The sequence below is a fragment of the Apus apus genome, chromosome 2, assembly GCF_020740795.1.
Source record: "Apus apus isolate bApuApu2 chromosome 2, bApuApu2.pri.cur, whole genome shotgun sequence".
Lineage (NCBI taxonomy): Eukaryota > Metazoa > Chordata > Aves > Apodiformes > Apodidae > Apus > Apus apus.
In genome coordinates, this window is record NC_067283.1 from 149,182,402 (window position 1) to 149,208,036 (window position 25,635).

General features: G+C 43.0%; 1 protein-coding gene across 3 annotated transcripts in view; it reads right to left on the reverse strand.

Moving 5' to 3' along the window:
- Positions 1-21,836, reverse strand: part of ST3GAL1 (ST3 beta-galactoside alpha-2,3-sialyltransferase 1) — a 77,858-nt gene extending 56,022 nt beyond the window's left edge. The window contains exon 1 of one of the 3 annotated variants that reach the window (XM_051612104.1): positions 21,717-21,836. The gene's annotated coding sequence lies outside the window, so the exon portion shown is untranslated. Of the gene's footprint in view, positions 1-20,072; positions 20,139-21,118; positions 21,373-21,716 lie in introns of those variants that run through there. The other 2 variants (XM_051612107.1, XM_051612106.1) reach the window with 2 other exon arrangements.
- Between the last annotated feature and the right edge of the window lie 3,799 nt (positions 21,837-25,635).

Genomic DNA, 25,635 nt, shown 5'->3' on the forward strand with positions numbered 1-25,635 from the left:
CTATAAAGAATGACCAACATTTTTAGCTTTATTCTTTTACATATTTAGCTATTAGCAGAGTGCAGAAATTATGTTTCTTTACTAAAGAGATTTCACTTCTGCATCCCCCATCCCTTCATGAGAAAAGCCAATAAAGACACTTTTTACCATGACAGTGAACACGTGTAAGAGCAATGGGGCTATCAAATTAAAGGCAAACATGTTATAATATCCTGCTGAAAACAGAGCTCATGAATCCTATGCTCCAAAACATTAGACAAAACCATTTGAACAGGTTGAATGAAAGGGAAATTGCCACAAAAATTACAACTGATCAAGAGGCTTCTGCGAGATAAAATTCCTTTCCCAGATTATCAGCAGCAATTAGTGCTTCAGAAGACCACCAGGAAGTTGTAAAAGGTTCTTTAAGGCAGCAAAAGCCATCTCCTCCTCAACCTTTTAGAGACAATACAGCCCAAAGCATGCAATTAAATGTCTGGCATATCAGAAACCCTGCTTTTCTGGCTTACTCAAAACTGTAGCACAGTGACAAGCTTCAGGGTCAACTAGACTTGGACAAAGCAGCAACACCTCACTGGAACCAAAATGCTGCTGTTCTTTCAGAAAAAAAATGCTCATGTTTGCCCTGCAGCAGAGGGTTGCTCGAAGCAACCTTTTAAGCAGGGGACAAGGCCAAGTATGAAGTGCTTGAAGAATTTGTTTTCTCATGTGGAATGCAAACACTTTGGAAAAAGCTTTCCTCGTTGCACGTGTGTGTGCCTGAGATCAGGTCAGGCTGGTCCTCTCAGCTATGAGAGGGTACAAGGTGGGGTCACACATTGGGAAGACACCAGCTGGGTTAGCTGAGCCATGCATCTTAGCATGATTGATTATTTGGGTTTTGACTCTAAGTGTAGTAAGCTTTTCTGAAAAAGAGTTCAGATCCTAAGGTCTGCAGGGCAGCTCTGAGTTAATCAGGTCAGTCATTTTTTTTTTCCTCCCTACAGGAAGAGAAGCAGAGGCTGTGAATTAGAAGCTTTTCCAGCTCTTTCACACTCATCTACAAGGGATAACACCTATGTGCTGGATTTAATAGAAATCAGCAAATTATATTTTTTTAATTATTTTTTTTTACATAGCAAAAGAGCAGGGAGGCACAACTCTCTCCAACTGAAGTAAGCTGCGGAGAGCTCAATGCTCTTTGGGCTCTGAAAGCCTCTCATCAGCTTACCTGACAGATACAGCCTCAGAGCTTCAATGCTCTACAGAAGAAAAATTACAAAATCAACTTTAGTTCCCTTGATTTAGATGCCCCAGCCTCTGTCCTATGGCACTAGCATCCCTATCAAAGAAATTAATGGGACCTCACTCCTAGCCATGTAAGGGCAGAACCCATCTGAACTAACATTACACCTCAATGCTTGACAAGTCATTAGGGCTTGTTTAACTGACAAGAGAAACAAACTCCCATCTCCAGACCCTGTTTCTTAGATGCTTCCTCTAGAATGAAATCAATCACATGCTAAAGTGCCCGTTTCTCTTTGCAACCTGTAAAAGGACAGATACCCAGCGCCGTGCATGTTTTGCAGATGCTTGCAATCAGCCAGATCCATCCCACGCTCGTGTTCTGCACTCTGAGCAGAGTCCCAGCACAGGAAAACACTCTCTGCTCCAGGAGCGCGAACGGCTCCCCGCATCCCCATCCCTGTCTTCCATGTACTCCCTTTCATTTCATAAGGTGAGTAGTTTTCTCACAATTACAAGAAATAGGAGTAATCTTAAAATTAAATGAAGCTCCCTTTGTCACTTCCCTTTGTGACACCAGAGAACGTACTTCCTTCTGCAAGGTTGTTTCTAAACTATGAGGCTGCAGAAGTATTTTACTCCCAGTACTAATTCTGTCAGTAGTGCTGTCAGCCAGCAGCACTGGGAGGAGGCAAAGCACAGGAGTCTTGCCCATGAAAGCCACATGTGTGCTACACCTGGAAGAGTGATGTGGAAACCAAGCCTGACCCTCAACACTGAAGAGAAGGACTTGTTGGCAAACACTAACATGGTTTTCCTGTTTATCTTAGTCAACTCACATGTTTTTGCTTCCTGCTGTATTTCCTAAGAAAATTAATCCCTGAAGCCATGGGGCTGTTTTCTTAGCCATTTGTTTTCTCCACTGAACACTGACTCTATTTAACAGCTTTCCCTCACCCCTTTTTGTTCTCACCACCAGCCCAGCTCACCCAGAGGGACAAGCCCCAGAAATGAATAAAAACATGACTGTGAACATAACGTACGGGACCTGCCAAGGACAGGAAGCCCTGAGAACCCAAAACCACCTTCCCTGGCGTGGGTACAACCCCCACATCTCCAACTCCTTTCCAATGCTGTGACCAAGAGGAAACGGAAATAACTGTCCTATTTTCATCCTGCCAAAGAAGAAAAGACAAGAGCTGTTGTTGTCTCCATCACTGCATGTCAAGTGAAGTACGAGTGTCACATCTCTGAGCAAGTACCAGAGTAACTGCAGCCCATACTGCACCTCAGATTACAGAGTTGCCTGGGCAGAAGTAAATGCTCTAGCAACTAAGGTTTTTGCTTGAAAGGCTGACATGTTTGCAGCTGCTTTAGACCTGGCAGATCTTCAAACTCTGATCACGTGGGGCACCACTGTGCACCTGGACAGACTCATTCTTGTACCCATGCATCCCTTGCTGGGACATCATAGCTGGATTTCACTTCTGCTTTCATTGGCAGCCAGCCAGCAGCATGTCACTTTGACACCCTCCCCAAAGATGTTCCACCTCTTTGCCAAGCAGGGCCACCAAATCCTGCTGAGTGACACCTCCTCTCATCACACTGCCAACCACACACTATCATTTGCAACTCTTAAAGATAATCTGGTTCCACCTCCCCACCATGGGCAGGGACATCTTCCACTAGGCCAGGTTGCTTAAAGACCCATCCATCCTGGCTTTGAACACTTCCACGGATAGGGCATCCATACATTTTCTGGGCAACTTGTTCCAGTGTCTCATCAATCTCACAGTAAATAAGCCATGTCCATTCTTCTCATTGAGTATATTAAAGGTTATGAGGTTATAGCTTACTAAATCAAACCCATTTAGTTAAGAATGTCATAAATGGAGTGCTCAGGTACTATAAAATACTAGTTCAGCAAAAGGAAACACACTTTATAAGTAGTCATATTTAGGATCAAATAAACTCCTTTCCCCATCCAAAACAGTGGAGTATCAAGGAGTAGTACTGTGGCACATCTTAACATTTCAGTCATGCTGGCACAATATGGGATATAGAGAACCACGAGAGAGGGGAAAAAAGAGTCCATACTGTTATTTATGCAACCCAGAGCCTCCTTATACTGCAAATCCAAAGGTTCCCCATGTGTCTTCATTACTTTAAAATTTTGGCATCGGTGACTTCCCCACTGAATAAGCCATCTACATTTCAGCTCTACAACAGTGGATGCCTGAGGATTGCCAATACTTCAGGACCCTGTGGAGATCCATCCAGCTGTGTCACAAACATTTTTTAGTGTGATAGCAAATTCAAAAAAAGGATAGAAAATATTAATTGATAAAAAACCAGACGATCTGAAAGAGGTGTAAAGTAAGTGTCATAGGCTACAGCTGGCAAAACCACACCAAAGCAGAGATCCCAGCTCTTCTATGGCAGAGATAAAAATTAAATCCTGTCTTCAACCCAGTGTCCTACCCAAACTCTATCCTCTTTTGTTCACTTTAAAAAGGAGCAGTATCTACTTAATCTCTACAAACACAATGCCTTCAAAGGCTGGAATCAGATCATATCACAGACTTTCGTTAGAACAAAGATAAAGTAAATGTTGTTTCCCTAGAATTGTAGGTCATCAGCACTCAGCCTGTGATTATACAGTAGTGAAGAATGAGCTCAGGTCAATGTTGTCACTGAAACACATCTTTTCAAAGCAGGGCTGTAGGAGCACTACAGGTAGAAGGGCCAAGTGTTACCAGGTGTTGTTGGGAAGTGCAGTTGCAAGGCTAATGATTCAGGCTTGTATCAACAGAGTGTGTTACACACATACTCTGGATATTTCAGAAATAACAGACTTCAGTCAGCCAGGAGAGTTTTTTCCTTGATCAAGGGCAGGTTGATAGATAGTTGTGTGTTATATATATGTTTATCTCCTCACCTGGTCCAGGAGGTACCTTGTGTAGGGGAAATCTGTGCTCAGAATGCCCAAATGCAACACATAAACCTGCTTCTATTTTTCTTTCCTGTACATTAGAAGGCAAGAGAAGTGCTCCCATTTTTCTTGTTGGAGATTGCGACCTCACAACACATACCTCACTAGTTTTATTATTCCCACACGTGGCATAGTTCCCCTTCCCGTTGTTAGCCACTGACACATTGTCACTGCAAAGGGAAAAAGGAAGGAGAAGGTAATGACAAAACACAAGGGTTTAACCTGAAGTTTATTCCTCTTTGGCTGTCTGAGGCTGCTTGAAGCATGAATCTAGTTCTGCTGTTTCAAAAAAGGAATTACCCAAGTGACTCACCTCTTGCTGAGCAAGAGACCGCTGGCTTGTTCATCACAAGCCACTGTTCAGAGCACACCACTTGTCTCCGCTTACAGCAAGAACCTGAGCCCTGCAATTTATTCCTGGCTCTGCCACAGGTTGCATGGCTTTGGGCAAATTGCAAGAAAAACTGGCAAAGGTAACAATTTTAAACCAATGCTTCCCTTCCCAACAATCTCTTCCTTTACAGACTTGTGTAAGTTCAAATACTGAAACAGAGTTTTTGAACTCATGCTTGCATTTCAAGTCTCGTTCACACAATCATTAGCAATATTAAATTGAGGGAGAATCTGCTATGAAATTCAGTCTTCTGCTACCACGAAAAAGTGCTGGTATGGTTGTTTGATGTTCTGAGAGGGACTGGTACTCCAAATCTGGAGATACCAAGCTTTGCAAGTGCTGCTCATTATTTGTTTTGCAATGACACAAGAAAAAGTAAGGGCTTTAATCTGTAAATAATCTCTCCTTCAGGCATCTGGGAGCAATCTACAGGATAAGCAGTTGATTTTTTTTTTTTTTCCCCCTTCGTGAAATACTTTATTAAACTACTGCTCAGTTTGGGGTGGAAAAGAAAAAAAAGTGTTTTTACACAAAGCCAAAACTCCTGCACCTCTTTGCTCTTGTTGTGCAACAAACAGCTTGATTGAGTTGTAGGGAACTTGGCCTTGCATAAAAATGTTTCACAGAACTAGAGGGAAAACCAATTCTTAAACACAAGGGGATAATGAAGAGGAGAAATGCAAGATAAGATAGCCAGATGAGCAGTTAAAGGCTCCAACACCTTGATCTCGGCACATCAAATAGAATACATCTACTTACTTCAGAATGTGCCCTTTTACAAGTACACTCCCCCCTCAGTACACAGATATTCAACTTCAGATCAAAGCATTTTCGAGGATTTTTTTTTTTAGCCACTTCCAGTCACTTTCTCCAGTCACTCTCACTCCTTCCTACATCCCTTGATACATGGGATACAGGGCAGCACTTCGGATTCCAGTTTTAAGACTGTACATCACTGTGATTGATTAGACTTCAGCAAAAAGACTGTGTAATGATAATTTCAGGAAGAGGGAGGATTAATTTTGGTGTGTTACTGCAAATCAATCTTAATTTTAGTGTAATTCATTCCAGTGGCTACAAGACTGGCAACACAGACCCTTCTGCTGCAGGTCCCCAGGAACAGCCCAGCCCAGGGACCAGCCACAGTGCAAACTATGGGCTTTGTAACCAAGACAGGTTTATGATGGGTCTCTTCTACCCAGTAACCCTCACTATTGAAACAGTCCATTCTAACCCAAACCATTCTATGATTCTTCTTCACTGACAGCCTGCCCCTGTGATCAGAGGCAGAGGACTATGCTTGCAGGTTAGAGGAGCAACACATACAAGAAACACCTAAAGGAGCTACACTCCTCATCCTGGCAAAATGGGGTGAAATCCTGGCTACGGTAAACTAGTAAAAGCTGCAGAGACAGGAAGGAATTCAACAGTCTGATTTGCAGTGGGTGGTAATACTAAGAACACTGGAAAACGTATTGATGATCTTGGTTTAATAATTAAAGAGCATCAAACTATAGCTTTGGGCCAAATTATTTTCCCATTTTAGTTCATTTAGATCTGTGAAAATTAATTGAATTACTCAAGATCTTCACTGACATAATAAAGCTGGTCATTTTGGCCATGAGTACTCATTACAGAAGCTAAGCCATAGGCTCGCTCCAGATGGCTTGTCTCTACAACACAGAACACATTCAAGGCACTTTATAAACTAATCACCTACTGATCATATCCCTTCAATTAAAAATTATTCAGTATTTCCAAGTACTAGCATCCATTTTAGAAATGCCAGAAAATTATGAAGTGCTTGAACAATAATATGCAGCTTTTTTTTACATTACAGAAAAGTCAGCTAAACAACATGAACCAGTTTTGTAAGGCAGGACAGGTTACATTTGGCACACGGTGTATTTGGAGGATTTTCCACCTCTAAACCTCCAGTAGAAACAGCCTTAGTGAGACCAGCTGTAAACAGAGAAACAGGGAAAGAATGTCTCTTACCCTACAGTGGGGAGACAGAGGGAGAGAACTTTTAGAGCAATCTGATTTAATGAAATGTCAAAAGCTCCAAAGGAAGCTCCAGCATTGCTCCTTTTCAATGAAGCAGACCCAGGTTGATGCACATACAGAACAGATCTTTGCTAAGCAATGTGGGGGCTAACTAGGAGGTTTCACTCCCCCACTAAACCACACATTTGCTTATGTGGCTGTGCTATTTATTCTGGTTTGTGTCAAAAAAAAAGAAGTACGGACCCGAAAAGATGAAGGTATTTTAAGTGGAAAACAGAGTAACACAGAGAGCTCACTATATGGTTTTCTTGGTTCCTTATATAAACTATAGACACACAGCTGTATGAGTTTTTTATTCTTAATGAAAACTCCTCAGAGCATCACTCACCAGCTATTTCAGTTTGAATCAATGAAGCCTCTTCTCCAGGAATATGGTGTCTACTGATAAGACAGGCAGTCATCATTACATTAGTCATGGCTAACCACTTGGAGCAACTAGCAATAGAGCTAAACTACGCCTCTGATGAAGTTGTAGACTTCCTTACTCATTGTAAAGAAAATTAAGGGGATTCTCCAGTCGAATGGCTGTGCGTGTCAAATTTGGTTCAATATATTTAATGTCATAGCCACTCTTTCAGCCAGGAAAACGTGGCTCAGCTCCACAGCAGAAGCAGATGTTTGTATGGGATAACTGAACCAGTGTGAGCAAAATCTTCCTCTACTGCACTTTTTTGACAAGCATCCCAGAATTCAGTGTTTTTCACTACGCTGGGTGAATTACAGGTCATAGGTGTCCTGCAGTCCATAAACACAGGACCCTCTGCAGTCATCTAAACAACTTTGTGTATATCCTGTCATTTCCCTTTGTGAATACACCCGGTGAGTCTGCCGAGACAGCTTTTTACCATCTCTTCCCAAAGACAGCAATTAAGACATTTGATTCAGTCACTCACGTCCCCCATGCTTTTAGTGTTTATAAATATTAACAACCCTGATTGCTATATAGCACTACTGTAGTTTAAAGCTTGGAGTGTCTCATATCGTCATGGCAAAGAGACAGTTGTTGTGAAATCAAAGCTGACAACACAATTCAAGAATAGAATTTTCAAAGGGAATAAGGGAGGCCATGGTATGAGGCTACCCTTCTTGCTCCCTGACATTATATGGCTGCCTTTAGGTAGTTCAAACACTGCACATGTGTGTCACTACTACCAAAATCATGCTTTGCAGCAATGACAAATGTGACTTGTTCGTTTGAGAATATATAACATATAATAACACACTAGTTTCCTTCAGAGCAGCCCTCTGAAAAGGTGTATCCCACTTTCCTTTTATCACAATACAGACAAGTATGATATAAACACAGCCTTTCAAATGAGTATGCAGACAAATCAAAATATAAACTAAAAGTATAGAGGTTTGGGGCTGTAGAGGAAATGGCCATAAATATCTAAAAACCAGCTGTGTTTTCCCACTCTGAAACTGAAGGAACTCAGCCCAGTGAGCACTAGGTGAACTTGTAATAATAAAGATCAGTTTTCTTCACAGCAGATAAGTATGCTATAGCTTTTACTCCAGAAGCCCCAGTATTTTCAGCTAAAAGCTTCACCCTGCTCTAGGTTGCAGGCCTTTTCTTATAGATGTCACTCATGACTAGAGACCTGGTATACTAGCTTATTTTTACTTCCCTGCTAGCAACTAGTCACTGCAGGTCATTAGAGACACTTTTCTGGCTGAACAGCCTCCACAATGGCAGTAAAGTAGTTCTTTAATATCCTCAGATGAAAGGTACCATGCAAATAAAGAGCACTGTATTGTACCAAAGAGGGTCCTCTGATTACCATCCCTCTTATTAGTCCAATAGAGGTAAACGGATTCGAGCCTGAGTTTTTGCAATACAAGTTCCTGGATAAAGAGTCTTCAGTTTAAAATAAACCCTGCTAAACAACCTATGGTCCACTCAGCTTGACAAATTTAAACAATGATCTTACAAGGAAGCTAGGCTTCTTTTTCATATTTGCAGGTCAGCTGCCTTGAGACAGCATCTGAAGTACAAAGAGGCCTCCAGGACCAGATTCTGATTTCATTCAGCATGGTGTTAATCAGGAATAATCCTTTAAGAGATTAGTAGGAGTGAGATCAGGTTCAGGCTCCTGGAATTAAGCACAAGCCATGTGCTGGCTTGGCTTATTCTAATTCTCCTAAACACAGAGCAATTCTCCTTCAGCATGCCCCTCTCTCATTCTGTCTGAAGCACTCTGAGCTGGGGAGCAAGGGCAGTGCTGCTGATAACATCCAACAGAAGACATTTGTCATTAAAAATACTTTTGCCTTCAAAGTTATTTAATAAGCCTTGCAATTGAAAACAAACAAACCCCCTTCAAATTACACAGAGCCAAGTTAAAGATCCCTCCTGACCCCAGAACCATGAAATGAACTACAAAAACCATCTTTTACAAGAAACCAACACTTTGAATTACTTTGATTAACAGCAGCTGTTTCTGGGCACGTACCAATGAAAGACATACACAAAGCTTTGCCAGATGCATGCAACATCCCTAGGAACCATCTCAACAGGAATTCCAGCATTGTTAAAAATAGAAACAATGCCATCTGAAGGTCACTTGTGTCCTTCTCCGGCCACCACCACCTTTGAAGTCTCAGGCAATAAAAAGACAAATCACACCAGTTTGCTTATTTTTAGGTAAAACCAAAAGCCAAGTCACTACTTTGTTGAAACTGTGCATCACTGTGTAACTTTTGCCATTTGTTGTGCTTGTGGTACACCCCTGCTAACATTCCACTTTGAGTATGCACCTAGACAATTGTGATGAAAGAGGCTAAGACACAAGTCTCCCTTCTATTTAGATCAAGATACAAATCTCACAAGTGGTGGGGAACTATTAAGGCACCCACTGAGGATAGAATGAGCCTGCACAAATGCTATTCCTATTTGATGTGGAGCAGTTTAGTCTCTCTGCCATGATGCTTACATTGTTTATGCCTCCCAAAATAATCTGTTGAGCAGACTGAAGGACACCTTTGATTTTAGGTGCCAGCTATGTTATTTTATTCAGCACATCCTGGAAAAAAAACCAAAACAAACTAAAAAAAACATCAAGGCAATTTTAACTCTCCCAACACCCAAGCTACTCTGACGTTTCCTGCTGCATGCCTTAAATATCACTCATCAGGGAGGGCAAGTTTGTAAGAGATAAAAATCTTATCTTTATTTACATTCAGCTGAACTCTTGGACCAGATGACTGATGGCTCTAACTACTCTGCTATAAAGACTGAAGAGTCCTGTTGGTTTCAGGTAAGGAAATCACTATCAACAAGCCTGTTCATACAAGTGCCACATGTAAAGATCATGAGAAGTCACAAGCTTTGTAAGTCTCATTAAGCAGATGACAGCTTCAGGAATCAGTCAAATGCATGTGAGCAACATCCCTGTGCTGACTCAAGAGGGAAGCATGCTGCCCACTCTGTCTCCATGAGGTATTTTTGTCTTGCCTTTAACAGCTTCCAGGTAACAAGCAGATCAAGCCCTAATGAGCTCATTAGATATGACAAGTCTATACTCAAGGTTACCATGCAAGACCCTTTTCTCTCTTGGAGAAAGAGGAAAGCATCACGCAGCATTTGTTAATGATGGAAGAGAGGATTAAATACAAAACAAAGCACTTGGTCCAACATGCAGAAACACCGTACTTCCTTGGAAATCAGTGTTGGTAGCAGCCAAAGCAATGCTGCCACAAACCCACTCAGGAGTAGCAATCAGCTCAGAAGAGATCATGGCAGCTGGAAGGGGAAAGACTGAAAGATTGATTCTGACAGGTATAAAAGCAAGAGGCTTTTTAATATTCAGAAAAGTGTCAGTGCCCTAATAACAGAACTTCCATCTCTGAGAGCTCCTCTTGTCAAATGAAACCTGATTAGATACAAAAGCAAAAAAAAAAAAAAAAGGCAACTGAACTTTGAAAAATTCAGAACTTGTACAAGTGAGGGAATGTGAAAGAGATGCTTTTCAAAACAAGCAAGTCTCACCTGGTTTTACCCTCAACTCAACCCTCAGGCACTGATTGCAGAATGCCATATTTCACAATTTCAAGCAAGGAGGATCCCTGCAGCACAGGAGCAGGCATCACCAGTTTCAACAGCACCAACTTTCACCCTAGGGAAGAGCTGTCTTGCAAAGCCAGCTGGTTTCTTCCAAGAGTGGGAAGGGTTGCATGCCACCCTGGTAATCCCACCCGCAGTGTGTGCACCTCTGCCAAGCCCAAAACTCCCATAGGAAGCACAGCAGGTTGCCTTAGGGGTGCCTGTTCCACCTCCAGTCTGTTCCCTGAGAAGCTTCTCACTGAGGACACCCACCAATATCTTCTTTATTTGCATATGACAGCCAGTAAATTTCCAGGAAAGACAGTAAGAGCATAAAATCTTCACTGGCACACAACAGCCAGACTCATAATACTATTTTCCAAATTCAGACACATGCCAAAATTGTGGTTAGTGACTCTGAGAACAACCTCACAGGAGAGTTACACCTTGATGAAATGCAGTTTTCCAAAATCAAGCTGTGCTGGTTTGGTTTTTTTTCATAAAATACAGAGAACCTCTAGGTTTGTGTGTGGTAAGATAAATCAGAGAAATGATATTTTGAGCACAGCTCCTTTAAGAACTCACACAAAAAAAGAAGTTGGATGTGTGAGTCCCTGACAGCTCACCTGAGGGGCATCTAAGGATGGCTTTCTGCAGTGCTAACTCTCAGTCAGGGTCAGGCTTGTTCTCACAAGAGAACTGTCCTTTTTCCAAAATAATAACTTCAAATAGGGTAAACTTCTGAGGATTGTTTGTCAATTAGTGTGATGACAGTCCCCACAGACAGGACTTGGGCATTTTAAACCACAGGGACAAAGGCCTACTATCTAAACAGGGTTGGGGGAAGCTCTTCCCCAAGAAACAAGACTTACTGCACTGAGCACCTCTCACTTAATCTGATAAAATTTTAGCTTTATACAGCATTCTTCATCCAGATCTGTTACAGGAAACTGAGAAGTGTGTACCTTCCTTTTAAGGTAGCAGAAACAAAGCACAACAAGTGAGCCCCTCTCCCATGCCAGCTGTGGGTCAGATGGCAGCAGAGGAAGAAACAAGCAGCCTTTCCTCCTGGGGAGCTGTGAAACAGAGACAACCCACTCCAACCAGGCTGGAATGGCAATTCTAACCTATCAATTCTCTTCCATCCAGACTTCTCTATTAAAAAAAAAAAATCCCATAATGTATTGCAATGATGTAGCAACATCCTCTGCCAATATTCACGCTCAACCTAATATGAACAAGAGACTCCAGCATTGCAGGGACAGAACTTACTTTGAACTCCCTTTGTTTCATTGCTACTAACAAATGTTTTGTCCTCTTCTGTTATTACTGTATCACCTTGTATTTCTTCAGTAACCTTGTATTTTTAAAACAGGTAAACAGTTTTAAAAACATACTATTTATGTGGCTGCTCAAGGCTTATTTCTGTTTGAAGCATTGGTCATTTTGCAGACCAGAGTTGCAATGCTCTAGAAGCCCAGGTGGGGCACAAATCAGTGTTCTAACTGGGCATTTACACCCAACTCTTGTTGCTGTAACTTAACTGTCTGAATTGTGAGCATTACATCAAACCACAGAAACACTTGAGGGATGAATATATATATATGTATGTGTTTACTTTTTTCCAAAATGTTCCACAATTTAATGGTCCTTTAAAAAAGAGACAAAACTGAATTAGGTGTCTCAATGTCTATCATATTTATTTCCTGTAACTTGAGTGAAATTCCCACTTGTAAGTGACCTAAACCACCCCATTTTTCCTCACTCTGGAATATGCACCATAGTTCACAGAATCATTCTGGTTGGGAAAGACCTTTAAGATCATCAAGTCCAACCATATCCCAGCTCTACCAACTATTAACCTAACTCTACCAAGTCCAGTGCTTAAACCATGTTTTTAAGCACCACATGTATACATCTATTAAACACCTTGAAGGGTGGTGATTCAAGCACCTCCCTGGGCAGTGTTTATTTACTCTTTCAGTGAAGAAATTTATTCTAATACATTTCTCCAGTGTTCTCAAATATTTCACAGTGCACATAACCTACAGGTGAATGAAACGCTTCCAGTTTTTCAAAGGGCCCAAAAAAACCCACCTAAATATTGCACAAACTAAGTATATAAATCCTATCAATCCTAACCTGGTGGCCTGGGGCAAAATATATCTCTTATCAGTCTACTTTTTTATGAGTTTGCATTATTGGGTTGTCTCCCAGACCACACACATCTCTCTGCCCCAGCAAGCTAGTGAAGTGACCCTTTGAGCTAGAGGGTGACTGTGCTCCAACATCCTGCAGTTTTATCACCAAGTTGTGTTGTTCCTACTACAATACAGGTTTTTCCTCTGTCATTTCTGGTCTGAAGTGGTTTTTAATTCTGCATAACTATTTTTCCATATTTTTGCAATATTCACAGAAAATCTGCTGTGACAGCCAGCAAGAGTCAAATGACTCTTCAAGGTCTCAGGAACCAGGCAACAAGCAGCAGCACACCAACAGCCACACGGAAAAAGTACCAAACTGCACCATCCTTGCAGCACTACAGTGAAAGCCTCATTGCACCAGCCAAAGCAGAAACACAGGTGATTTCTGTCATATCAGCAGTGCTTTTGCACATCTCTGATGACTTGTTACTCAACGGAGCAGCAGACGAACAATCACTAAAGCTGACATCTCATCTCTAAAGCTCTTCTGTCCATGTGGTTCAAGATTTCCTTTTACTTTCCCAATTCAAAAATCAAGCTGTTGGTCAAAAGAATGTTTGTATCTTTGATGGGGTCTCCACGCATTTAACAGGCTGAACTCAACCTCCAGGAAACTAAAGTGCTGTCATTTATAGTTGGGAAGACTGGAGCAGAGATCAGACTGGGCTTGTCTCTCCAAGCAAGCCACAAGTTCTCAGCCACATGTGTGTCCTTCCCTCAGCATATGCATGCCCTCTGATGCAAAGATAAAGTGTACCTGGCTCTCCCAGCCTCTTGATTCACTTCAACCTTGGCATACAGAGAACAAAACAAAGCAGAGAAAAGGGAGTGGTGGGAGACAAGAAAAACGTCTGCTCTCCAGCAAGGAGCAGCAGTGGAAATAGGCTCCAACGAGAAAAGCATAGAAAGGGGAGGTAAAAAAAACATGTAAGGGTACCAGACTACAGCAGGACTGATGGATATTTCAGTGTGTACTCAGTAAGAAGAGAATTGAAATTAAACTACAAAACCTCTCCATGAAGCTCTGAAGGAGCTCTCAGTATCTCACGTGAACTTTTATTTCTACGGGCACCTCACATCACCACATTGCAGACATCAGAAAAACATCAGTGGAGGGAAGTTTTTCACCTGGAGTGGAGATCTTGGAGCGAAGTCATACCCCCTGACCCCACAGCTGTGGCTCCTGCCCAGTTGCTCCCCATTAACCCACCACAGAGTTCCCAGTTACATGAGAAAGCCACACTATAGGCACTCCTGGCAGCCCAAAACAAAGGAGCTGCCTTTCGCTACATCTATACAGCATCCCCACACTACCCTTCTAAACTCTTTTCCTCCTCTTAAGCATCATAAAAAGAGGACCTGGATTTCCATATGATATTTTGTAAGAGGCAGTTATTTTAATGTTGCCTTCCTAAGCAAGAGAAATTATTGCAAGGATCTGTTAAAGTACCACCCCTTTCGAAATGCTAATGCAACTTCTCCTTTCATGTCTGATTTGCCATTATAGCATAATCTTGAGAGCATGAGAGATAACTTTATCATAACTCATTTAACTTAATTGCAAAGGTTACAGCATTCTCAGCTGCTGAATTCTACATGCCTTCATGTCCTATCTGCAAGTTCATTATCTACCTGCTTTGTGTTCCCACAGGGGCTACCGCTTGATCATTTGGACAAAACAAGTAGCCTTCAGCATTAACATTTGAAGTTTGATGCTGAAGCTGTGTTAATAGGATATAGGGCAAACAAAAGTTCATTTTTACCTTTCAGGGTGAACATTTAGGCTAGAATTAAGCCAAATGTTTGGAAAGAGAAGCAGGTCTGTTTGCAAGACACAAAGTGAAGCCACAGGAGACCTGTTCATACAGTCATCACTTCTCAACAAGAGCCAATTTTATCTGAAGGGGAAAAACAGGGGATATGGGAAAGGGAGGAAGAGGAGACATAGCAAGAAGGATTCCTAATTCTTCTAATAAGCGTCAGACTGAGAAGCAGGGCAGATCCTTTATTTTCTTGAAATGCACAGAATTGCCCCTGGAAAGAAAAGCTGGGTGAACTGTCTGAAGAACAGTAACTTCAATAAAAAAATAGTTTCAAAGAGACAGGAGACAAAACCCTAAATTCAGGTATAGTTTAAGTATTGCGAACATAACTTGAGTTCAGGCAGGCCACATAAAATTCACAGGAATCATTCTGACATTTCTGAAGGCAACCTTTCTTCTTGGTTCTTTCCAAACAAGTAATTTTGACTACCTGAGAGTTTAAAATGGACCTGGAATTAAAAGTAAAGTAAATCAAAAAGCAAGGATGCCTCACGTGATTAAAATGATAATTATCTTGATCTGCCTATGTTTAACTAAGGTTTGCTTCAATATTTTCTGTTTTGTTACCAAAAAATCTAAGTCAGATCATTTGCACAAATTGATATGATGAGGGGTAACAGTTTAAAGCTGAAAAAAGGTAGATTTAGATTAGCTGTTACAAAGAAATTGTTTACTATAGGGTTGGTGAGACACTGAAACAGACTGCCCAGGGAAGTTGTGGATTTCCCATCCCTGGAAGTGTTTAAGGCCAGGCTGGATGGAGCTTTGAGCAACCTGGTATAGTGGGAGGTGTCCCTGCCCATGGCAGGAGGTTTGGCCTCAATGATCTTTGAGGTCCCTTCCAACCCAAATTGCTCTGTTATTCCATGAAATCAAGATCTCGTAAGAGAAAGCACTAGATGCAGGGAGCAACAGCATTAGCAGCTAAAGTCTCACACCAAAGCAGACTGCAGCCTGTGTACCTGGCCAAGGGGAGGTCATGTAAAAGGCATTTTCATATCCCACCAGATTAAAGGAATTTAAGATATAGAGATGGATGCCTATATTGCACTCTGACAGTTTTGGATGCACTAGGGCATGTCATTAATGCAACACACATTGTAAAGTCAGCTCCAATTCAAGTTGCAGGTGGCCCTAAACCATTCTTTCTATATGACTCTGCAGAAGTCTCAGGACGCAGTAACACAGCTCTGTGCTTCAAGATTAATCCCAAAGAAGGACTTTCTGTAGGACTCAAACAGTTATGTTTCAACCCAAATATGCAGATAACATATCCCAATTTGATACAAGGTTTTGCAGGTACCTTAGAAATAAAAATATCAAAATCTGGCCACATGTATCATGTATTGAATTTGAGCTAGAGACAGGGAACCTGATTCCTACCTAAAAAAAAAAAAAAAAAAACCCTGAGGTGATACCTTATGCTTCCCTGGTAGGGTCATATTAACTGAGCTGGTGGATTTGATAGAATTAGATTTCTTTGTCAAGCTGGTACAGCACTGATGTGTCAGCACACACAGCATTTCAGATATGTAAGATTAAGTCGTTGATTGAAGATCCAGACTCCAGAAATAATGTAGTGTCCTCTAAAAGGAACAAACCCTGCTTTGTGTTGGTGTACCACAGCTAAAATAAAGAAAAAAGTAAACTTTAAAACCCCACCAGTTCTGGGAGAATATCAGTAGCACTTATCTAGTCCAGAGACACTAGAAAATTGCATCCAATTTAATACCTCAGCTTCACTGGACCAGTTTTGGCTCTGCAGAATGATCCTCTAAAGGGATGGGTAAGGACTGATCCACCTCAGGAGACTTCTAGGGATACTCAGAGTGTGCATAACCACCTCCATGTCACCAACATTCTTGTGTTAGGTACCAAGCAGCTGGGGAAGGTCATGTTAGGCCTTATGACTCCAACCACAGGAAATCCCTCCTCTTTCATTCAGGCCCTTTGTGGTGCAAAGCTACAGAGGGCTGAGACTGCATTGAAAACTCCTGCTGTGAGAAAGGAAATGGAAGAGCTTCTTCCAAAGAAATGGAAGAGCTACTACAAAAAACAAAGGCTCTATTGAGATGGTGTCCTCAGAGTAAGAAAGCTACACTTCAAACATTTGTCATCAGACACAGGGTCCAACCATTTACTTTGTGCCTTCTACACTCGGTGATACCCAGAGATCAGCCAACAGAAACAGCTGTCATTTGATGAGATTTAAAGATTTCTTGTCTGCCCCTGGAAATAATACACTCCTTCTCTGCCCAAATCACACATAGGACACAAGTCTTCTTCTCCCAGAGGAGGGACATGTCAGTTCAAATGAAGCAACTTAGTCCAGAACACTTCAAATCACAGCAGAGCCAGGAGTTCCTTTCCACTCTCCTCCAGAATTGCCCTTTAACCATTACTAGTCTTTACAATTTGCAACCCCTCTATTCTTAGCTTGTGCTTCAGTGAAAGGTTCTACTGATGACATGTGTTTCTTTTAAAAAGAGTTCCCTGTCCCACAAGAAGGCCCATTTGCTGCCCTCCACAGCTATTTCACAGCACTGGGTGTCATGCAGCCTCGACTTACAGGAACTTTTCAAAGCCTCATGGGACATTTTTCCACAACATGATTTGAGTTTGCTACTTACAAGCCACAGCATGGGACACTCAGCATGCATGGAAACTGGAGGCTGGGATAAGAGTGGAAAAGATGACCAGAAGTGTGATGACAGTTCCTTTGTGGTTGCTGCTAATCAGTACCAGGGTGGCCCAGAGCTCTTATCAGAACAAGAGGAGTCACCTGCAGTAGGAGATAACTCCTCCCTAACGAACTTACTTCTTAAATAAAGGCCACTTATGTTTATAACATTTTCTGGTGCCCAGAAAGCATATGCAGCTCCTACAGGGTCAATTCAGTTGCCAGACACAGATTTCAGATGCCACTAGAGATGCCTTAGACATCAAAGCAGTCTTCCTGGAGTCTCAAATATGATACAAGGAGTCAGAGACTCACATTTTTCTGGATCAGCTCCCGAAGGCCAGCAAAACAGATAGCTCAGTGAAGCTGAAATACCTCAAGGGGGCATACAGGAAAGCTGGAGAGGGATTTAAAACACAGGCATGCAGTGATAGGACCAGTGGGAATGGCTTTAAGCTAAAATAGGGGAGTTCTAGGTTAGATACTAGGAAGATACTCTTTACTGTGAGGGTGGTGAGACACTGGAACAGGCTGCCCAGAGATGTGGAAGCCCCCTCCCTGGAAGTGCTTAAGGCCAGGCTGGATGGGGTTTTGAGAAGCCTGGTCTAGTGCGAGGTGTCCTTGCCAATGGCAGGGAGGTGAAACTAGAAGTTCTCTAAGGTTCCTTCCAACCCAAACCATTATGTGATTCTTTGAAATAGCACTAAGTGACTATGGTTAAGAAGCAAAGATCCCTGAAGCCTGGTACATGATTCAGGGCTCCCTGGAGCAGATATCTGCTGGGAGATATGGAGCAGACCCCTACTGGGAGATGAGTTGAATCAATCTACAAACAGCAGACTAGCTCTGAGTGGGAGGCAGACCTCCTCTGGATGGGCTGCAAAGGCATTTATCCATTTCATTAGTGGGACCAGGGATGCTGTACCTGCCAGGACTCAGAGGCATATGGAGGCTACAACCTTCCAGGGCTAGAAGAAGCCTCCATTAGTCTGTTGTCTACTGACACAAGCACTATAGCAATAAGAGCAATAGAGACATTTACAACAACAATCTGCCTGCAAGTTTGCCTCTCTTGCATTCAGCATAGTGCTCAGGAAACACCTGTACTGGACAAGGAAACTTCTCACTATTGTAAGAAATTCCACTCTGAGGTGTGAGCTGACAGATGGTCCTAAAGTTATTTTTAAACTTGAATACCTCTGACTCAGATTTTCATTTAGCAATTACTAGGCAAAATTTAAGTGTGACAGATTTTGATGCACGTAGGCATGACTACATATATCAGGGAAGTGGCAAAGGTGTCTCTTCCACACTTCACCTTGCTCAGTGGAAGTTACACCCATGTTTTGCAGCCTGTATCAATAATCTCAGATCAGTCAAAAAAAGTGGCTGCTTCTCTTCTCCTTACAAGCTTGATTGCTCACAGACTGTTTAGCAAATATTTTATAGCAATGTTTATATCAAAATTATTAGGACAAAGCTAAGTGAGCTTGCACTGAAAGATTTTATCAAGAGTATCCTGGAAGAGGGGCTGGCTATTAAAAATAATTCTTCCATTAAGAAGTGCTCCTAGTTGAAAACAAATAGCTTTTGGCTGCCCAAGTTATTCAAGTTTTATGCCAGCATTGTACTGCCTTTGAAAAGGGAAAGAAAAAAAAAGAAAAAAGAAAAAGGTGTGCTACAACTGAAAGGCAAGGACAGGAAGGAAGGAATTTATCTCCTACTTTGATTCATCTGTCTGCAGAGGAGTGCTGTTTCAGATCAAACACCAGTAGACCTGTGCTGCCTTCTGCAAAGTATAGTATGTATAGAAGATACAGAAAATTAATTTAGGCTGGTATGAGGAAAAAAAAAAAAAGTTTAAGGAACTCCACATGTAGCCTCTGACAGAATTGAAATAAGACCAAAAAAATGCATCCTTATTCAGAGTTCCCTCAGCTGGTGCCACGAAAAGCTCCACCAGGTGGTGAGATTACCAGCACTTTAAATTTACTATAGAGCTGGGTTTGCTCTCACTCCTTTGCTTTTTAAAGCACATTTCTGCTTCACCACACTTTTGAAAATACTTCTAAAAGAAGCTTCTAATAAAAATGTATTGCTAATATCATTTAACAGCAGCATTTGCCGTGCAGTTGGTATAAATGATGCTGTTATAAAATGAAACTCGCATCTGCACAACCCTCATTTCCCCTCAAACTACTCCCAGTTCCACATAAACAAAAAAGCAAATTGATAAGCAGACACAAAGTCACGTAATAAATTATGTTTAGTTGTAAAAGCTACCCTCCCCAATTGAGATGAAACCACCAGGATTAATATCATCAAGTTTGAAAGAAAAATTGCAAACCGGGCTACAAGTCCCCTTCTGGATGGGCTGTGTGATAAAAAAATCAATACAAACAGGACAACTTGCTCTCTCCACGGCACAATCACACCATGCACCAAGTGAGTGAGCCAAAAGAAGTAAAAACTGGACTTTTCTTTTGCTCTTTCAGAGACTATGCTACAGTAGTTTATGTTCGAGTAAACTAAGTGAGAAATTGGCAGAGGAACACAGCGCCAAGTTCACCATAGACCTATGCTGGCATTCTGTTGCTTCCAGGATAATCAGGAAAACAAGTATATTTAATTAATAAACAAACCCACCTTTTTTATTCCCATCCAACCAATCCTTCCTCCACCCCTGGCCACCTTTTGAACATGGATTCAGAGTAAAAACAGTCAGGTTCCCAGACCAGCCCAGAAGGGACCTCAAGCGCAGCTGAGCCCTGCAGATAAGCCCCACGCTATCACCAGAAGCTGGAAAGAGGACCCGAGCCCAATCCCAACTTCTTCTGACGCATTAGGAACAGTGGGCAGGGCACCTCCAGCTTTGGATCGAGCCGTTAAAATTAAGGAGGGGTGAACACACTGGCTGCAGAAGGTCCTGGGTGGCACAGATAGCAGGGGACACTACAGATGTAGTAATTCAAATATTTCCAAGCAGATGCTTCACACAGAGCCACCCTTCCAGCTAAGATCTTGTAAATAATATACAGGAGGAGTGTGCTGCTAATTGAGTATCTTCCAAACTGCCAAGAGGCAGGAAGAAGACTCCAGTTAAAGGTGACTCTTCATTTTAACTTCTGTCACTGAAGTGCACCGACATAAATGTACTCCTGAGGACAGGATCAAAGTGGAACCGGGAGTTTCTTTTTTATATCCTTGAATTTCCTGTCTCTTTTCCACACTGAAATTTAATTTCCTTTTCAAAGAGAGCTTTTGGAGCTTATGAAAATTGACCCAAAAGATTACAAGAGCTTTGTCACCCTTCCAATCTCTCTGAAAGATCCATAATTAGGGAGGTTTTCCTTCAACATGTGTGCCCAGCAGGCAAATACATAATTCAGACTTACAACTACATATACAATGAGTTATTTCAGTGTAGTTGAAGACATACAAGCCCAACCGCTACAAAGAGTTGAAAAATCTTGTGTCTCTCAAACAAGAAAGTACGCATCAAGGCATTTTTTTACCGGTTTATTTTCATTTATGCCAAGACTAAAATAAATCACAGTGAAGACCTGGGCTGTATGTTTGCTATAGAGATAAATATATCAAGTGTAATAAAAACACACCTAAAAATCAAACTGCTGGCCTCGAAGACTAGTTATTTATACTTCACTGGAAATTAATTCTGCAAACAGAGGTACCTAAGAGAGCTGATCTGCTTCTTCCCCTGTAACGGAGTGGCACTGGCTTTCCTCTCTCACCGCACATCCCACCCGAGGGAAAAAAAAGGAATACACAGAATTAAAAAAAAGCCCATCAGGGTGGAGGGCTCCGTCAGGCCGGTCCCCCCTGCAGCGGGGCAGGGGCAGCACCGCTCCCCCGCGGACCAGGGGATGGCAGGGGGTGTCCCCCGGCTCTGCCCCCCCGGGCACCCGCTGCTGCACGGACCCCGCGCCTGACTCCGGAGCCCACTTCGGCACCCACCGCCTCTCCCTCTGCCTCCTCCCGACCGGGGAAATCCCGGCTGGATGGGGCGAAGCTTCCCCGCTCCGGAGTGTCCGGGGCACCCGCCGGAGGATGCTACAAGCTCCGCCAGCGCCGGGGCCACCCCTTGCTTTTAAATAATAACAATATTTTATTATATATATATATTTTTTAAAGAACTTAACAGGCGAACGAGGAGCTGGAAGGGAGGGGGAGGCTCCCGCCGCGCCTTTTGCAGCAGGGGGGAGCGGGAAGCTTTGCAGGTAAGCGGGAAGGAAGAGGGAGGGCACGGAGCGGGGGTCCCGCGGTACTCACGGCGGGGCGCGGGGGGCGCCGAGCCCCATGGCCGGGGAAGGAAGGAAGGGCAGGCGGGCGGTGTCTGCGGCGGCTGCTGCCTCGCTGTCTGCCGGCGCTGCCCGCGGAGCCTCTCCGGGCGCCCCGTCCCTCCCCTTCCCTCCCCAGCAGGGCTTCCTGCCCGCTCATATAGCTCGCCCCCAGCCACGTGGACGGCGCCGGGGGCCCCCGCCGGCTCCTCCTCAGAGCCGGGCAGGGCGGTGCGGGGGCGGCCCCCCCCCTCTGCCATCCCCTCCTTCCCTCTCTCCCACCCGGGCCCCGATGCTGCGCCAGGCTCCGCGCCCGCGGGAGCTGCGCAGCGCAGAGGAGCCCAGGGGCGGGCGGGGGGGGGGTTCCCGGCTGGCCAGCCAAAAAGTTCCCCTGGGCTGAAATCCCCGCACACAGCGTGACCTCCCTAGAGCGTCACCACCCAGAAATACACCCCCGTGTTCTCACACCCCCACCCCCTGAAACTGCGGGGTCTGGGCTGTGTGGATCCCAGAGGTGATGGGCAGCGGGGCAAGTGAAAAGGAATTTGGCGCTTTTCAGAGGAGCAAAAATACTTTGCATCATTAATGACAGCTTTAATTATAATACAAAAACAGCACGTCTTCTTTCAGTAGGGCATCAGACGTTTTTAATGTGACTATAAAACGCTGTAGAGTTAAAAAGAATACAGCATCAGTAAAGAATTCCCCAGACAGAGACATTCAACTGATAAAGTGTCTGCTAAAACTATTTATAAACATAATGCTGGCTTTTTTAGTGTCGCTGTGTGAAGACTGGAGCCAAGATGAGAAGTGGCGAGGGGATGGTACGTCCCGAAGAGGCAAAAGGTCTCTCTGGTTTCTCTCTTGCCCCTCCCTGTAGGCAGCCTAAGGTGCACAGTGAACATCCCCGGCACATGTCAGAGGGGAGAACATGTTCTTCAGCTCTGAAAAACATGCTCCTCAGTGCTGGGCAGCCAGCGCGTAACTCCCTTTGTGAACTGGATGAGTTCATAGGTTATTAATCTACTTACTGAAGCTGCCCACGTTGTTGGTTCATTACATCCAGCATAACATACTTCCACTGGAAACTGTAATGTGCTACGTAGGAGCTGTTAAGTCATCAATCAACACTGAGCTGGTTTCCATAGAGTTGTATTAGTAAAAGCTTAAGCGTGAATTTCGACCCGTGTCACATCACGTACCGAGCTGTGCAGATATTTGCATTGGGGTGTGAGTACCTGTGACAGACTGAGTTTAGCAGCATAAAAACCTTCAAGGGACTCAACCTGTCACTAAATCCTGCCCCTGGATACTGCAGAGCAACATAGTAATATGCTTTCTAAACAAGGCTTGGAAGAGAATCTGGAGTAATGAGGATATTAAAAAAAATACAACAAAAAAACAAACAACAACAAAAAACCCAACCCAAAGCCACACAAGGTTTCTTTTACAAGGGAATGTATCAACAAAAGGAATTACTGTGGGCAGGATGCAGTGTATTAAATAGCTTCTCACTGCTTTTGCCCAGGAGCTGCTAGCCACTTTGTTGGAGGTGGGATAGGTGCCTTGAGGACCTTTGACTTGATTACCTGTGACAGTTTCTGTAACCCTCTGGACTTGATCTCATACCTTCAGGAAAATTAGTTGAATTTGCTGCTTGATTTCCTTCCTGATGATTGTGGGTGAGTGGATCTGTTTGTGAAGGAATTTCTGGGGAACAGCTCACTAGCAAAAGGCTCTGCATCAGGTTTGGAGATCTCTCCCGAGCATTTTTGAGGTGATGAGAGGGTGATTAGGGTTCTGAAGAATATCCTATAAAAGAAGCAGTGCCTGGAGAAGGACAAGTCTGAGCACTCTGCATTTTGCTACCTGTTGTACCACACCTGGTCTGTCCATGCATTTAACAGATAAACAGAATGATTCTAGTAAAACAGGTGATTTCTCATCGTACGGTATATAAAGTTTTACTCATGTTTCTAGAGGTTGTATCACAGGAAGCACCGTGAGGTCAAGATGGTCCTAATTAATGACATTTAATTAAGATGACACAGGCACAGGTTGCTCAGGAAAGCTGTGGATGCCTCCTCCCGTGGAGTGTTCAAGGCCAGGTTGGATGGGGCTTTGAGCAACCTAATCTAATGAAAGATGTTCCTATCTGTGGCAGGGTGTTGGTACTAGATGATCTTTAATGCCCCTTCCAACCCGAACCATTCATGATTCTATGATTTTATGACTGAAGAAAGGGAGCAGGGGATAATGCAAAGTTTTCTCTGCATTTTCAGCCCTAACCCTGCACCATTTCTCTGGAGTATACAAAGGGTAAGACAGGGTGCACCCCTTCAGCCACAACAGCCTTGGTTACAGATTGTAAGGAGGACATACGGAAGAGAGCTGTGCAGCTGCTGGGTTTGATCAGAAAAGCTCTCTTCTGTAAAATATGTAGAACTAGGGAGAAGAGGATGGTGTTTGCCTGTTTGCCCAAGGGGTGCCTCAGGGAGGTGTGACAGAGGGATACAGGTAGGGCACGGAGAAGTCCCGCAGGTCTCCACCGATACTGCTTTGAGCAGCTGAAGGCGGAGCCCAAAGTAGAGAACATGACCAAATCCTCCTGAAACAGCAAGTGTGGAACCTATTTCTCTTTGATATACCAGTGTTACACTCAGTTAACTCCTTTGGATGCTCTCAACCTCGCCGATGCACCCCAATGAGCGTGCGGGTAACAAGTTCTCTTCAATACGCCCTAGTAATTACAGCAGGGTCTGGGTTGGATCCACTCCCCTTTATTCTGTAGCATTTCCCTAGCAAGTGTCATTTAAATGGTTTTGGGAAAGAATCCAGGATCTGTTTTGCAGACAGTATTTCCTCAACAGCTCAGTGAATATGAAATAGTTTGAACTAACCATGCAAATCTCACTTGTCTTCTTATGTAGAGAAATGATATCTATTCTAAACTCTGGGCCAGGGCTTTCAGCTGCTGATGGGGGATAGCTATGCAGACATCAAAGGAGCTGTATCAGCTTTCACCAAGTGGGGATCCAGCCTTTTATTCATATTTTAAAATGCAGAAACTCTGTCTAGGTGAAGCATTTTTCTCTATATTTATAAGTAGCCAATATTTTATTTTATAGCTGTTCTCTCAGTGGCAAGATTCTCAGTAGTCAATGTTTAAAGGCCCTTCAAGGCTGAAGGGATTAAAAAGGAATAATTTAAAGCTGGTCTATGATGCATAATTTTTAACATACGTTTTACAGGCCATGTAGATTTTTTTTTTTTTTTTGTCTTGTCAGTAGATATTTAACAAACATGCTGTGCTGGAACCAAAATCCTTTTTTTATTTAAGACATATTTGAGCCCTCCTATGCATCAACACAGCAGTGTGCTGGAGCCTGTAAGTCATAATCAGGCAATCATTGTCACAAGCACTGATGAAAAAAGAGGAGATATGAAGCCATTTCACCACTTTTTCCTCTTACTCTGGTAAACCAGAGGTATGCAGGACTATGGCTCTCCCATTTCTGAAAGCCTCATCCCAAGGCAGAAACAAAGGAGCTGTGATTTGTTGAACTTAAGTATTTTTTGAAGGTTGGCTGGGGTATTTTTTTCCCAACCTCCTGTTAGCTTCCTAAAAAATGTAGTGCTGGTAAATCCCCCTTAGTCACTCTTGGCAGTTTTAATAGGCAATGCTAATTGCTGGGGAATAACTAATGATTCACTTTTTGGGGATTTCATTTACTGTGTCTTCCTGACTCTTTGCAAGAGCAAAGGGAGGAGGCACCTGCTCTGTGGGTGCCCAAAATCAGCACGAGTATCAGCCTTATAGAGTAGTTTCCACAGTCTTTCTTGTTTTCCTGGATTATCCAGCTCTTCTTTCCTATTTTATAGTTACTCCAGATTTGCAATTAAAAAGAATT